Raw genomic sequence first — 13,636 nt, 5'->3', positions numbered from 1 at the left:
CGCAGGGTTGGGGCTTCTCGGACCCCAAAGCACTCACCAGTGGAGGACACGGTGGGCTTGTTGTAAAGATGTTGTGCAGTCTTGGCGATCGTCGGTCCCTCGAGGTCTCGTCGCACTCACGGTTCTCAGCTTTGCTGTAGAAGTGAGTAGAGGTCAGAGGTGCCAGGGAAGCCGGGTCTCGTCGAGCTGGGTCGTCGGATTTGTGATGAAGGACTTGCAGCAGACCGCAGTGCTCTTTAGGATTGTGCCTGTGGATGCAGGGTGACTACTCCTTAGCCACAAGGGAGAATCTTGATGAAGAAATCTTGAAGTCCTTTCGCAGAAAGTCGTGTCTTGATTCCAAAGATGATCTAATTTGAACAGGGGGCCCGCTCCCATCTTTATACTAGAAAAGGGGGCTGACCCGGTGACTAGGTCCTGCCTATGGGTGGGACTAGGAGGGGGGTGGTTACACCCCTCTCCCCTGCTGGACTTCCCCAGGCCAGGGGCTGGTGTGCCCCTGGAACTGGTTCTGACTGGCCTATGCGTAGTGAGCACCGGGGTGCCACTCAGCAGTCACCTTCCTGATAAGCCCTGCCTACCCAGGATACACAAAACCCTGTTTCGGATGGTGCTAGCACCGCCCCGGACAGGAAACCCTTTGTCCAAGCCTCCCTCGCTGGAAGGACTCCCAGCAGCAGGAGGTCAGACTCGTGTCTGTGGTGGCAGCATCCATTTTGTGGAGCTGAGGCTTTAGTTAACTTTAACCGGGGTTCACAGTTACATACATGTCGTGTCCCTCTAGAAGGGTGGAATGCTAACCCCGTCGCCAGAATTGGCGAGGGGTTAGTATTCCAATTCGTATGACACCTTACTCGACATGTTTTGATAAAGCAATACCAAAGTTGGCATTTAACCGCGAGGATTATAATGCACTTAAGAGTATATGGTATGCGATATCATGGAACAGCTATTAGGACTTGGTTCCGCAAGCTGCAGACGGGCTCAGCTCATGCCAGAGCACCATCTCACACGATTCCAAGCACTCTGCCTTCAGGATTGTCAAGGCCTGCCATAGGAGTGACTGATAGGAATCTGTGTGTCCATTTTAGGGTTAGGTATAGGTATACTACACCTACAGCAAAGGGTGATTACACGACTTTGCCCCAGCTGTCATGCAGCTAGTTGTGTCAAATTTAGGAGGCCAGCCAGGGGTGGCATAATACATGCTGCAGCCCCTGGCAGCCCTGGGTACACCTATGCCCTGAGTTACAGGGTCTGATAAGGTGGCCCAGTACCAATTGGAAATGTACCTAGGGTACATGGAATCCATTTTAAAGAGAGAGCAGTAGGCCTGGGGTCCTGATTGGCAGGGTCCCAGGTCGACTATGTCCAAAACCAGCTAAAAAACAGGCCAAAAAGTTGGGGGCAACCATAGTCAGGATGTACCTTCCTACACAACCCCCCCCCCAAACGAAAGGAGATAAGGCTATCCTTGTCCAGGTAAGCCTCTATTACCTAAGTGGCCATATAAGGAAGGACCAGCTCTGGCTTGGTTTCCCCCTGTGTCATGGTCCACTAGGCAACCCCTCACCCTAAGTGTATCTGAGGGTCTCCACCATAGGGAATCTCTGCCTTTGGTGTGTCTTGGGAAAGAAGAAGGCTGATGCTGGGATGGAGTACTGAAGTGAGGCTCCTCTACCTTTGGGCTCAACTTCCTCCAATCACAAATCATCATGTGTGCCTTTCTTTCTTTAGCTGAGATACACTGAGCTCTCAGGGTCAGCCTCTGGCTACCTAAAGCTGGAGGCTGAGTCCCTCTGTTTGGCTTACTGGAGGGACAGGTCAGGTCTGGGGTTTTTAGGCCCCATGTTTGGCTGTGCCCAACAGTGTCCAGCTGTGGGAGTTCCCTAACTACTTTTAAGGGGGATCCCTCAGGAGTCTGTTCTATTTTCACTTGGCTAGGTTTACCAGTTTCAGTGATCCTAATCTGCTAATTAAGGGGTTCTTTTGGACAGGGGGCCCTTTGGGGTCCACCACTGGCCTCCCTGATCTCTTCAGCCCTGGGCTGACTGAGGCAGGGTAGAGAGGGGCAGGTTACCTGCTCCAGACTGGGTCCCACCTGGGAAGGGTCCACTGCCATCAGGGGCTCTGCCAGGCTAGGCCCGACTACCTCTGGGGCAGTTCCTTCAACAGGGGTAGAGTCAGTTCCCTGAGGAGGCTGGCTCTCACCTAGTGTCTGGGAGGGGGAAGACTCTTCTTCCTCCTCAATGCTCTCTGTTTGAGTGGAGTGGTCCATTGTTTCAGGCTTCACAACCTCACTATCTGTTTGAGTGGAGGCTGAGACCATTTCAACCTTGCCAACCTTTTCAGGAGGGCACTCAGTTTGTGTTTGGGCTGTGACTGTCACAGTCCTCCTATCCTGCTCTGGAAAGTCTGTCTGAGCCTGGGCAGTGGCTACCCCTGCCCTTCCAACCTTTTCAGGGAGGAATGGTGCTTGGACTGGGGCTGTAGCTATTACTGCCCCACTAACCTGTCTGGATAGGCCTATCATTCTGGAGTGAGTTTCTTGTTCCACCTCAGCCCATGCTGAGAGTTCCAGGTCATTCCCCAGTAAGCAATCTACAGGTAGGTTATCTGTCACTGCCACTCTCATGGGCCCTGTGACATTACCCCAGCTGAGCTTGACTACTGCCATGGGATGCCTTCTCTTCACTCCATGAATGTCTGTCACCTGATAAGTAAAACCAGGGGTCAGTTGAGCAGAGGGGACCAGATGGTCACTCACCATGGTGAGGCTGGCCCCTGTGTCTCTGAATGCCTCAACTTTCTGACCATTCAATAAAACTTCTTGTCTATACTTTCCCAAAATGTGGGGTCCAGTAGTGAAGTTGGCAAACCCCATGCCAGTCTCACAGACAAGAGTGTGGTCAGGGAACCTGGCTAGGCCATAGTCCTCCTGATTGCCCAAAGTAATGCCCACCACATTCTTGGGGGCACTCCCACCACCTGGGGGATTACCACTAGTGGTAACAGGAGGTTTAGGAGTATTACCTGGGGGTATATTTCCCTTATTACCATTTTTAGGGCAACTGGCATCACTTTTGTAATGACCCACCTGTTTACAGGTATGGCAATAAGGTTTCTTCTGTTCTGAAGGAGTGTTATGGGACCCACCACCCTTGTTGGAGTTTTGGGGCCCTTGGGAAGTCTTCTCTGTGGATTTATCCCCACCCTTCTCTTGAGGCTTGGTTGATTCCTTTTTCTGGTCACCACCCTGGTTTTTAGGCCTAACCCTGGTTCTGACCCATTTGTCTGCCCTCTTACCCAATTCCTGTGGAGAGGTCAACTCAGAGTCTACCAGGTGCTGATGTAATAACTGGTTCTGACAATTATTTAAGATTTGCTCCCTCATAATTAGATTATACAATCCTTTAAAATCAGTAACCTTACTACCCAGTAGCCAGCCTTCAAAAGCCTTAGTGGCACAATCAACAAAGTCAGTCCAATCTTGAGACTGAGTTTTCTGGGTGTCTCTGAACAGCATCCTGTATTGTTCAGTGGTTAAACCAAACCCATCAACCAGTGTATTCTTCAAGATTTTGTAATTGTTAGCATCCTCCACCCTTGTGGTGAGGAGCTTATCTCTACCTTTACCATCAAAGGAGAGCCACAAGATAGCTGCCCACTGACTTTGGGGAACACCCTGCACAGTGCAGGCTCTCTCCAAAGCAGTAATCCATTTGTGGATGTCATCCCCTTCTTTAAAGGGGGGCACTATCTTATTCAGGTGCTTTGTATCAAAACTCCTTTCCCTATTGCTAGGTTTATTGCTGCCACCAGTGGGCTGTAGCCCACATAATTCTTGCTCTCTAGCAAGGGCAAGTCTCTCTTTGGCCAGGGCAAGTTCTTCCCTTTCAATCCTCAGTTTGATTGCCCTTTCTTCAGCTTCATACACTCTCCTCTTAGGGGAAGACATCCCTCTGTGAGAAGAGTTGAGAGAGCCATTGGTTTGAAAGGATCTGTTAGAGCCTCTTGATAGAGACCTAACTCGTCCATTCCCAATGTTAAGCTGACCTGAGAGTGGGCCCAGGGGTCCCCTAGTACCAAGCTCATGTCTGCTTAAGTTGGACCTGGTTAGTCTACTGACTTCTACCTGTCCCTTATCTGCCTCATCCCCTGACAACTGGTCCTCATCCTCATCCTCAGCATCATCTGCTTCCTGGAGGGGATGTTCCTGGCTATCAAAGGGTCCCTGTAAGGAGGGCAAACTTCCTTCTGGATTAGAAGGGTCTGGGTTACCAGCCCTACTGGCATCATAAGCCTCTAAGAGACCAATCAGAAAGGAAGTGGTGGGGTTAGACCCCTGTTTTAGTTTCCTGAGAGTACACACTTGTCTCATCTCATGGAAGCTAAGAGCAGCATATTTTGAAGTAAGGACCTGTGGAGGGTCCACTGACACAAGGGGATACTCAGAGTTTCCTCCTTTGTCTGACATGCTGATTCTAGTGTGGTGTAAGTGATGCACCTACCTACACTATGTGTTTGCCTACTGATCCCTTGCTAAGAGTTGCAGCCAAGGTGTGCTAAGCCTTGAGGAGCTACAACAGCTGGTTCAGTAGAACTCAGAGTATTCTAAGCTTAGTTATATGTACTAACAGTACTTATGTGATCTTTCAACAAGATATTCTTAGGATACGTGTGGCAAAACAACAGCAAGCTCAAATCCCACCGCTGCCACCAATGTGAGAAGGTGGCCTGATATGCCGTGCTCACTATTCTAGTGAACACTATGTATCAGTCCAGCAACCCTTATTGATGATTGGTATTTAGTATTTGTTTATTGCACAGTTAATAAAAACTCACAATTTTACACAAAAATTAAAAATAGAAATTAAAAGTCTTTTGACTATGTAAAACTTTTCCTGGCAAAAAGATGTTACACTTTAATAAAATCTCAAAGAGTCTATAGTCAGGTAGTGGGTCTTCCTATTGATCACTGCTATTTTTTAGTTGGAGTTCTTGTAGTTATAAGGCAGTTGCAGGATCTCTATTCCCCTGATTTAATTAATTTTCGCTCAGTAATCTTCATAGTTTTGTTAAGGGTCGTTTGAGAAGACTGCCTTTATCCCAGTGCGGTTGGTTGTTCGCGTCCTTATACTGTTTCATTGAATTTTTTGGCCACTATTTCAAAATATTTAACTGTTCTACAGTTTAGCTGGGTCTCGTTGGGGTTGAAGCAGAGCATTACTGCTTGCCTGCATGATCTTACACCCTTCTGGTTCCATAGTGGCCGGAGCATTGACCGCCTTACATCCACTAAAGCTTTACAGATGCATATAATATGTATAAGATCCTCCTTTGCGGATTGACAAAGGCGACATGCGTTTGATGGATCAGGCCTTTTCCAAGGTTCCAGGTGATGTGCTATGGGTATGTTGCCTAAGCGCATATTTAAGAACTTGCTTTTTATTTTTTGTGTAAGTCCCCTTGATAGGTATTCTTGTGGCTTTATGGCTCCATACCCTTCGAGCACTACCCATCCGTGTGCTCTCCTGGTCAGGGTGGCTCTGTCCTCGAGTGAAGAGACCAGTTTTGTGACCTTTGTCACAGTTTTCTTGAAAGTCCCAAAGTCCGTCCTTGTTTCCCAAAGCATGTTTAATCCTAGGCTCTCCAATGAATTTGTTAGGTATGCCCTTGCTGGGGAGATTTCTTTGGCGTGAAGCTCTGTCCATAAGTTCGCATTTAACGATCCTTGCTCCGATTCTTTGATTTTGCGCCAACTTTTTACATATTGTCCTTTCCTCTCCACAGATTGTTTCAATAGTCCGAATTCAAGACGAATTTGAGCAGGCGAGGAGTTTTTAGGGAGATGGAAAATTGCCCTGTATGCACGGCTGATAGTTTTGTCCAAAGTGCTTGCATCTTTACCCCGCATTGATTCGCTGCCATAGGAGAGCATTGGCAGTAGGCGAGCTTTTATTACCTGTAGAAGTGGCGCTAATGTCCTGTCGGGAAGGACTTTCTGCAAGGGCCTTATTGATAGTTGAAAAGTCAAGCCCTTCCTACAGATGGCGTCTAGTTGGTGCTTGGAGGAGCCATTGCCCTCTATTGTAACTCCTAGATATTTATATGAGGCTACCAGTTCCAGTCTTTGTTTATCCAGGTACCATGCGGGCTTCTGTTTTTTATTATAGTTCATTGGCATGACCTTAGTTTTGTCCAGGTTTATTGTTAAGGAGTTTGCTTTGGAAAATGTGTTTGTTTTATCTAGAAGGTTTTGAAGGCCGATAGGAGACCGGCTGATAAGGACCAGGTCATCTGCGTAAAGCAGATTTGAGAGCGTGATATTTCCTAACCGGGGTGCGTGTGATGTAACTGTTTCTAACTCTTCAGAAAGATCAGCGAGGAAGAGGTTGAACAGTGTTGGCGCTAGGACGCAGCCCTGCTTTAGGCCTTTGCTGGTCTTTATTTTCCTCGAAAGATGTGTGCCAGATCCCAGTTTTATTTGGACCCATGTATCGGTGTGCAGCAATTCCAGCTGCTGTAGAAGGGGGCCGGGGATTCCCCATGAGCTCAGTTTCCGCCATAGTTTATGTCGGTCTACATGGTCGAATGCGGCACTGTAGTCAATGAAACACACGAACAGAGAGCTTTTTGCCGTTTTTGCTGCGTCGGACAGTAGGGTTAGTGCCATGATGTTGGTTAAAGTTCCCTGGCCCGTCCGAAAGCCCGTCTGAGTGACTGGGATGATGTTCTCTTTTGTTGCCCATGTTGTTAGATCCTTCAAAATGAGGCTTGCATAGTACTTCGCTTCTACATCTATCAGGGCAATCAACCGGTAACTGCTTGGGTCGATCCTTGCGCCTTTTTTATAGATTGGGCTTATTATCGACCCTCTCCAAGATGCTGGTATTTTTCCTATTTCCCTTGCTTCATAGAATATTGGGATCAGTGTGGAGCACCAAAAGGCCGGGTCCTGTTTGTATAATATTGGAGGGATCCCGTTTGGTCCTGGCGCCCCCTCGAGTTTTCCCTTTGAGATTTGTTTGAGGATTGTGTCTGTTGTTTCTTGGGCCGATTGTCCGGGTTCTGTTTTACTAGAAACGACTATCTTGGGGCCGGCTTCGTTCTCTGCTAGGATACGGGGCCCAGTTGTTTTCATGTTTGATGCTTGGTTTTCTTTATAGGCGGGTGTGTCATTTTTTCCCGGTTGGCGGGAAGCTCCCTCTTCCGAATTTGTCCCTCCGGCTTTCTTTTTTGCGGGGTCAGTTGTGTTAAAGTGAGTTGTTAAGTAGTTGGCCCAGACTGATTCCGGTATTTCAGAGGTAATACCTCTGTGGTCTGGCTGTTGGAGCCTGTGAATCATCTTCCAAAAGCTAGAGCTATTCTTCTGTTTTGAGTTGTGTAGAATTTTTGCCCATAGGTCTTCGTTTAGTTCCCGCTTCCTTTGCCAAGTTTTCTTTTGTAGCAGTGCCTTTGACCTGCGTAACTGCAGTTGGATTTCCGGATTGTTTGGATCTTGCCGGAGCTGTTTGAGGATCTTCTTTATTTCGAACTTGATATTTTTTGTTTCTACTGTTGTTACTTTACCAAACATATGCCTAGTGGTGTTCCCTTTTTGGTCTTTCTTCCTTTTGGCATGTTTTTCTCCTAGTACCGTTGTAAATTATTCCCATAAGGTAATGGGGTTGTCGGTTGTATTGTGTATTACTTGTATTATTGTTTTTGCACTGTTTGTGAGAGTTTCTATGTCCGAGATCTTACATCGTAAACGTTTGTAGTCGGTAGTATGTTCTGTGCACATACTTCTGATTTCGGTTGCTTCGTTCTTACAGTTTAATGCTAAGTTGGCTTCTAGCGGCAAGTGGTCGCTCTGGGCTCTGTCGCCTATCTTAAATTCTTGTACATTGTCATACAACGGGAGTGTAACTAGAATAAAGTCTAAATAGGATGAGGCAAATGACGAGTATTGATGATTGGTTGTAAGTCAACCTTATAGACCAGCTATCCTAGTAGCGTGGATACGAGCAGTCTAAGGCTAAAGACTCGAGAGGGCGTGTTAAGCCAGCTGTTATACCACACATATACCCCTTGAACACCAAGTGAAAGGACACCACACAAGTGTTATGAAAATAAACAGTTATTTATTAAGAATCACAACAGCCCTGTACTCTTTATGAGGACAGGGTACTAAGCACAAACCAAAACTCTTACAAAAATACTTAAGTTAGCACAGTATATACAAATGCCCGAGGGGCACGGAAAACCATATACTTGAAAAGTGGAATGCGAAATTACTAGCAGGTAAGTACAGTACTAATAGGCTTTGGAATCGCTAGGACTTGACTATAGAATCGTTAGATTACTTCTGGGAGACCCAGGGGACTCGGGTGCAGTGTGTGCACTCTCACGCGAGATGCGGGACAAAGTCTATGGTAGCTAGAAATTGCAAAGTTAGTGTTCTCGGGCGAACCCGACCTGGTAGGGAGAAAACGAAAGTAGATTCTGACCCTTGGATAGTGAGGCTATGCTGGGGCACCGAAATGCCGAAGTTACCTAGCCCAGGGGCTGCAGCTGCATAGGACTCAAAAGACGTCGGGAATCCTCGTTGACGGACCAGGAGCCTGGAAGAAAGAAGTTGCTGGCAGGCAACCAGTGAAGAAAGTTCGGTGGATCCAAGCCTGGATCGATGGAAGATGACACCTGAAAGCAGAGGGGACCAAGTTCGAGACTACTAGCCAGTAGTCAGTGGGCACCAGGAGGGCACCGGATGGTAGCCACCTCGATTAGGTGAGTGGGTGATGCTGTGCTCGAAGATCTCACGGACCAGGAGGCGTTGTCGGCGACCAGGAAGGAGGATCGAGCTGTCCCACGAAGATAGAAGCTGTCGGCGTCGCTGGACCCAGGATTGGGCAACAAAGCCTTGGCAAATTCAAGCCCACGCTGTGGACCTAAAATGGCATCTGGAATGGACCAGGAGGGTCCGGGGTGCCTCTTTTCAAGAAGGAAGCAAGGGCCAGTCTGGAGCAACCAGACCAGCAGCAGTGATGTCGTCGGGCGTCGTTCAGAAGGCCACAAGCCAGCCGGCTAGTAGCCAAACAACGCGGTGCACAGCAAACAGCAGAAGGGCCCCACGCAGATCGTGGAGATGCAGGGAGGCTGACCTTGGGTGCTGGAGCTGCGCAGGGTCAGGGCTTCTCGGACCCCAAAGCACTCACCAGTGGAGGACACGGTGGGCTTGTTGTAAAGATGTCGTGCAGTCTTGGCGATCGTCGGTCCCTCGAGGTCTCGTCGCACTCACGGTTCTCAGCTTTGCTGTAGAGGTGAGTAGAGGTCAGAGGTGCCAGGGAAGCCGGGTCTCGTCGAGCTGGGTCGTCGGATTTGTGATGAAGGACTTGCAGCAGACCGCAGTGCTCTTTAGGATGGTGCCTGCGGATGCAGGGTGACTATTCCTTAGCCACAAGGGAGAATCTTGATGAAGAAATCTTGAAGTCCTTTCGCAGAAAGTCGTGTCTTGATTCCAAAGATGATCTAATTTGAACAGGGGGCCCGCTCCCATCTTTATACTAGAAAAGGGGGCTGACAAGGTGACTAGGTCCTGCCTATGGGTGGGACTAGGAGGGGGGTGGTTACACCCCTCTCCCCTGCCGGACTTCCCCAGGCCAGGGGCTGGTGTGCCCCTGGAACTGGTTCTGACTGGCCTATGCGTAGTGAGCACCGGGGTGCCACTCAGCAGTCACCTTCCTGAAAAGCCCTGCCTACCCAGGATACACAAAACCCTGTCTGGGATGGTGCTAGCACCGCCCCGGACAGGAAACCCTTTGTCCAAGCCTCCCTCGCTGGAAGGACTCCCAGCAGCAGGAGGTCAGACTCGTGTCTGTGGTGGCAGCATCCATTTTGTGGAGCTGAGGCTTTAGTTAACTTTAACCGGGGTTCACAGTTACATACATGTCGTGTCCCTCTAGAAGGGTGGAATGCTAACCCCGTCGCCAGAATTGGCGAGGGGTTAGTATTCCAATTCGTATGACACCTTACTCGACATGTTTTGATAAAGCAATACCAAAGTTGGCATTTAACCGCGAGGATTATAATGCACTTAAGAGTATATGGTATGCGATATCATGGAACAGCTATTAGACCAGCTAAAACACAGGGCAAAAAGTTGGGGGCAACCATAGTCAGGATGTACCTTCCTACAGCCCCTACGAGCCATGGTGCTTGCTTCATCATAATTAGGCATGCAGTCATTAGCCACAGCTCTGATTATGGGTCACTGAGGTCAGTTTCAATAATTCCTCAAAAACCTAACCATGCAGTCCCCCCTAACTGTGTAGTTATCTTGCTTTACTGCTGTTTGTGTGATTAGCTGGGAGGAGCTCACGGCAGCATCCTCCCAAGAAAAGTGTAGATGGACCGTTCCTTAACTCTTTCTTGCTTCACATACAGATGGCTTGAGGAGGTACAGGGGAGATGCAGGTCTAATAAACAGAATAGAATATCTGCACCAGGTGTGTTTCTCTGCATTGGTGTCCCATCACAGGCCCACCAGTGTATGTGTGATCTTTGACTCCTGCCAGTTCACAAGCAGGCGGCCAGGAAACGGTTTCAGCCTATCAACCACTGAGGAGATAAAGCCTTTGTATAAGGAATGAGGAAGCAATGAACACATTCAGCCTATCACAGGAGTAGCCCTGAGTGTTCCGAATTATAATTTCTTCATGTCACTGTACGTTATTGAGCCCAAGTAGCTCGCCGTGATCGTATAGTGGTTAGTACTCTGCGTTGTGGCCGCAGCAACCTCGGTTCGAATCCGAGTCACGGCATTGTGGTTGGCAATGTCAAGGCAGCTGGGTTTTTCCTTTACAGAATTCCCAAATGTACCAGTTGTTTTTGTAAAATGTCTATTAAAAACAGATCCTTTTCAATATTTAAACGATCTAACAACAAATTATTTAAACACACATGATTATAAGATGTAGGTATACTGTACTTACTGACATAAATTATCGTTCTTGAACATATTTGCGGTAAGGGGAGCGGAGCTCTCCCCCAGGCCAATCAGAATGCAGATGAATGCAGTTGCAGTTGAGTGACCTGTGTTGTGGCTGTCTACAGGGAATGCACATATGTAGCTGTCTCGCAGCCCAATCCAGACGTCAATCGAAGACAGGTTTCAATGCAAATAGAGCAGTAAGTGCAGAGAAATGCTCACTCTCTAAAAATGGCATTTATACAATAGTAAGATTAAATCCAACCTCACCAGTAGATAGGATTTATCAATAAATAAATAAAGCTTCTCCTCTCTGATATGGAATTACCCCCCAAAAAGTATAAGGGAATACCCAATGCTAACCTATGAGAGGGGCAGACCTCACAGTAGTGAAAAATGTAATAGACTGTTTGATACTACTAGGACATACAAACTACCACAGTACATGTCTTACCTTTTACTTACATAGCATGATGCCCCTAGGACTACCTAGGGCCTACCTTAGGGGTTACTGATATGTAATAAAATTGGAGTTTAAGGCTTGGCAAGTAGTTTTAAATGCCAAGTCGAAGTGGCAGTAAACTGCAGCACAGGCACTGCAGTAGCAGGCTTGAGACAGGTTTGAAATGCTATTTCTTTGGGCGGCACAATCAGTCCCTGGGTATATGGTATACCACTTTACAAGGGGCTTTCAAGTAAATTAAATCTGTCAGTCAGGTATACTCCAATTATACACATGATTAGGGAAGAAGCACGTGCACTTCAGCACTGATTAGTAGCGATAAAGTGATCAGAGTCCTAAGGCCAACAAAAAGATACTGCAAAATGCGGAGGTGAAAAGCAATAAGGTGGGGTTGGGACCACCTTAAGAATGCAAGGTCTAACAAAAACGAACTAAGGATAACATGAGTAAAACATCAGGTTTCTCTACAGCATTTGGTGAGACAAGTGGGCCTTCTTTTATCTTCCATAAATGCAATCCTTCCCGGACCCCTTTATTATATAGCTCTTCAAGGAAAAAATATAAAGCACTTACAAAGGAGCCTCAAATACTCAAAGATGGTAGACTTCTTTAATATGGGACATATACTAAAAGCAGCACGAAAACAGAGTGCAATAGGGTCCAAAAAACTTGAGTGACCCATGAGAGTATGCATGCAAGCCTATGGCATTCCAAACTAGAGATATACGCATGCAATTTTTGTTTTTAGGAGAGAATGTGCCTGCTGAAAAAAACCTTAGTTTTTAAAAAGTGCATTGCAGAATATCAGGAATTTGCTGTGGGACACCTTGAAAACTTGCATACAGATTATGTGCACACACCTTGCAGTCAGTTGTTGTGGCCGAGTGGTTAAGGCGATGGACTAGAAATCCATTGGGGTCTCCCCGCGCAGGTTCGAATCCTGCCGACAACGAGAATCTTTTTAACATCGGCTACAATTTCAGAAGTTAACCTTTAGTATTTCTTCCATGTCAGTTTTATAAATAGGTGGCTTATTTTGGTGTCACTATTGCCATATCACATATTTATTATCGCTCCCCCTTTCATATCTTTGCTATAACTCTCGTCCTTCATTAGCGCTGGTGCAAACGCTTCAAATTATTATACCCTGGCTCTCTCGGTCATACCTGTGCATGCACTTGAAACTTACTTTACCAATAAAAGAAGCAAATAGAGAAATAAAATAAAAGTGCTAGCTGGATTAGGCAAACACACTTCATAAAACTGCATTTTCTTTTCTATTCTCCCCCGTGTTACAAGCTTAACTGCTCCCTGTGTAATTTCTCTTAACCTGCTGTTCCTGGAAGAGAATTTCATCTACAAGCTCTTTCTGTGTTTTTTCCTAGTCTTTTCTTTCTCTTTTCTTAGATTTGTAACTGTTCCTTTACGTGCTCTATTTAGGCGCCATTAATCTCATTTGAGCTCCTTGTACCTGCTGCTGTTTTCTCCACACCTCATACTGTCTTTTCCCTCTTTCTCTCTTTCTCTGCGGTTGGTGGCTACTTTCCAAAGCGTCTGATGCCCCAATGTTCCTTCGTCTTGTTGTCAGACGTGAATTTGAAAAGCAACAAAATTAACAAGCCTTTACCACTCACACATGGCAGAAGTTTATACTTTAATTCAATGAGCTAAGAAAAGTGTGTTGTGGGGCCCCTACGAGCTATGGTGCTTGCTTCATCATAATTAGGCATGCAGTCATTAGCCACAGCTCTGATTATGGGTCACTGAGGTCAGTTTCAATAATTCCTCAAAAACCTAACCATGCAGTCCCCCCTAACTGTGTAGTTATCTTGCTTTACTGCTGTTTGTGTGATTAGCTGGGAGGAGCTCACGGCAGCATCCTCCCAATAAAAGTGTAGATGGACCGTTCCTTAACTCTCCCTTGCTTCACATACAGATGGCTTGAGGAGGTACAGGGGAGATGCAGGTCTAATAAACAGAATAGAATATCTGCGCCAGGTGTGTTTCTCTGCATTGGTGTCCCATCACAGGCCCACCAGTGTATGTGTGATCTTTGACTCCTGCCAGTTCACAAGCAGGCGGCCAGGAAACGGTTTCAGCCTATCAACCACTGAGGAGATAAAGCCTTTGTATAAGGAATGAGGAAGCAATGAACACATTCAGCCTATCACAGGAGTAGCCCTGAGTGTTCCGAATTATAA

General features: G+C 46.9%; 2 non-coding genes across 2 annotated transcripts; both read left to right on the top strand.

Moving 5' to 3' along the window:
* Nucleotides 1–10,733: 10,733 nt before the first annotated feature.
* On the top strand, nucleotides 10,734–10,805 carry TRNAH-GUG (transfer RNA histidin (anticodon GUG)). The gene has a single exon. It is a non-coding gene; the product is annotated as a tRNA-His (tRNA).
* A 1,500-nt stretch (nucleotides 10,806–12,305) lies between these two features.
* TRNAS-AGA (transfer RNA serine (anticodon AGA)) lies at nucleotides 12,306–12,387 on the top strand. Its single transcript has one exon. It is a non-coding gene; the product is annotated as a tRNA-Ser (tRNA).
* The last annotated feature ends 1,249 nt before the right edge of the window (nucleotides 12,388–13,636 follow it).

The sequence above is a fragment of the Lissotriton vulgaris genome, chromosome 1_1 (genome assembly GCF_964263255.1).
Source record: "Lissotriton vulgaris chromosome 1_1, aLisVul1.2, whole genome shotgun sequence".
In the NCBI taxonomy this organism is placed as follows: Eukaryota; Metazoa; Chordata; class Amphibia; order Caudata; family Salamandridae; genus Lissotriton; species Lissotriton vulgaris.
This window is presented reverse-complemented; position numbering and strand designations above follow the sequence as displayed.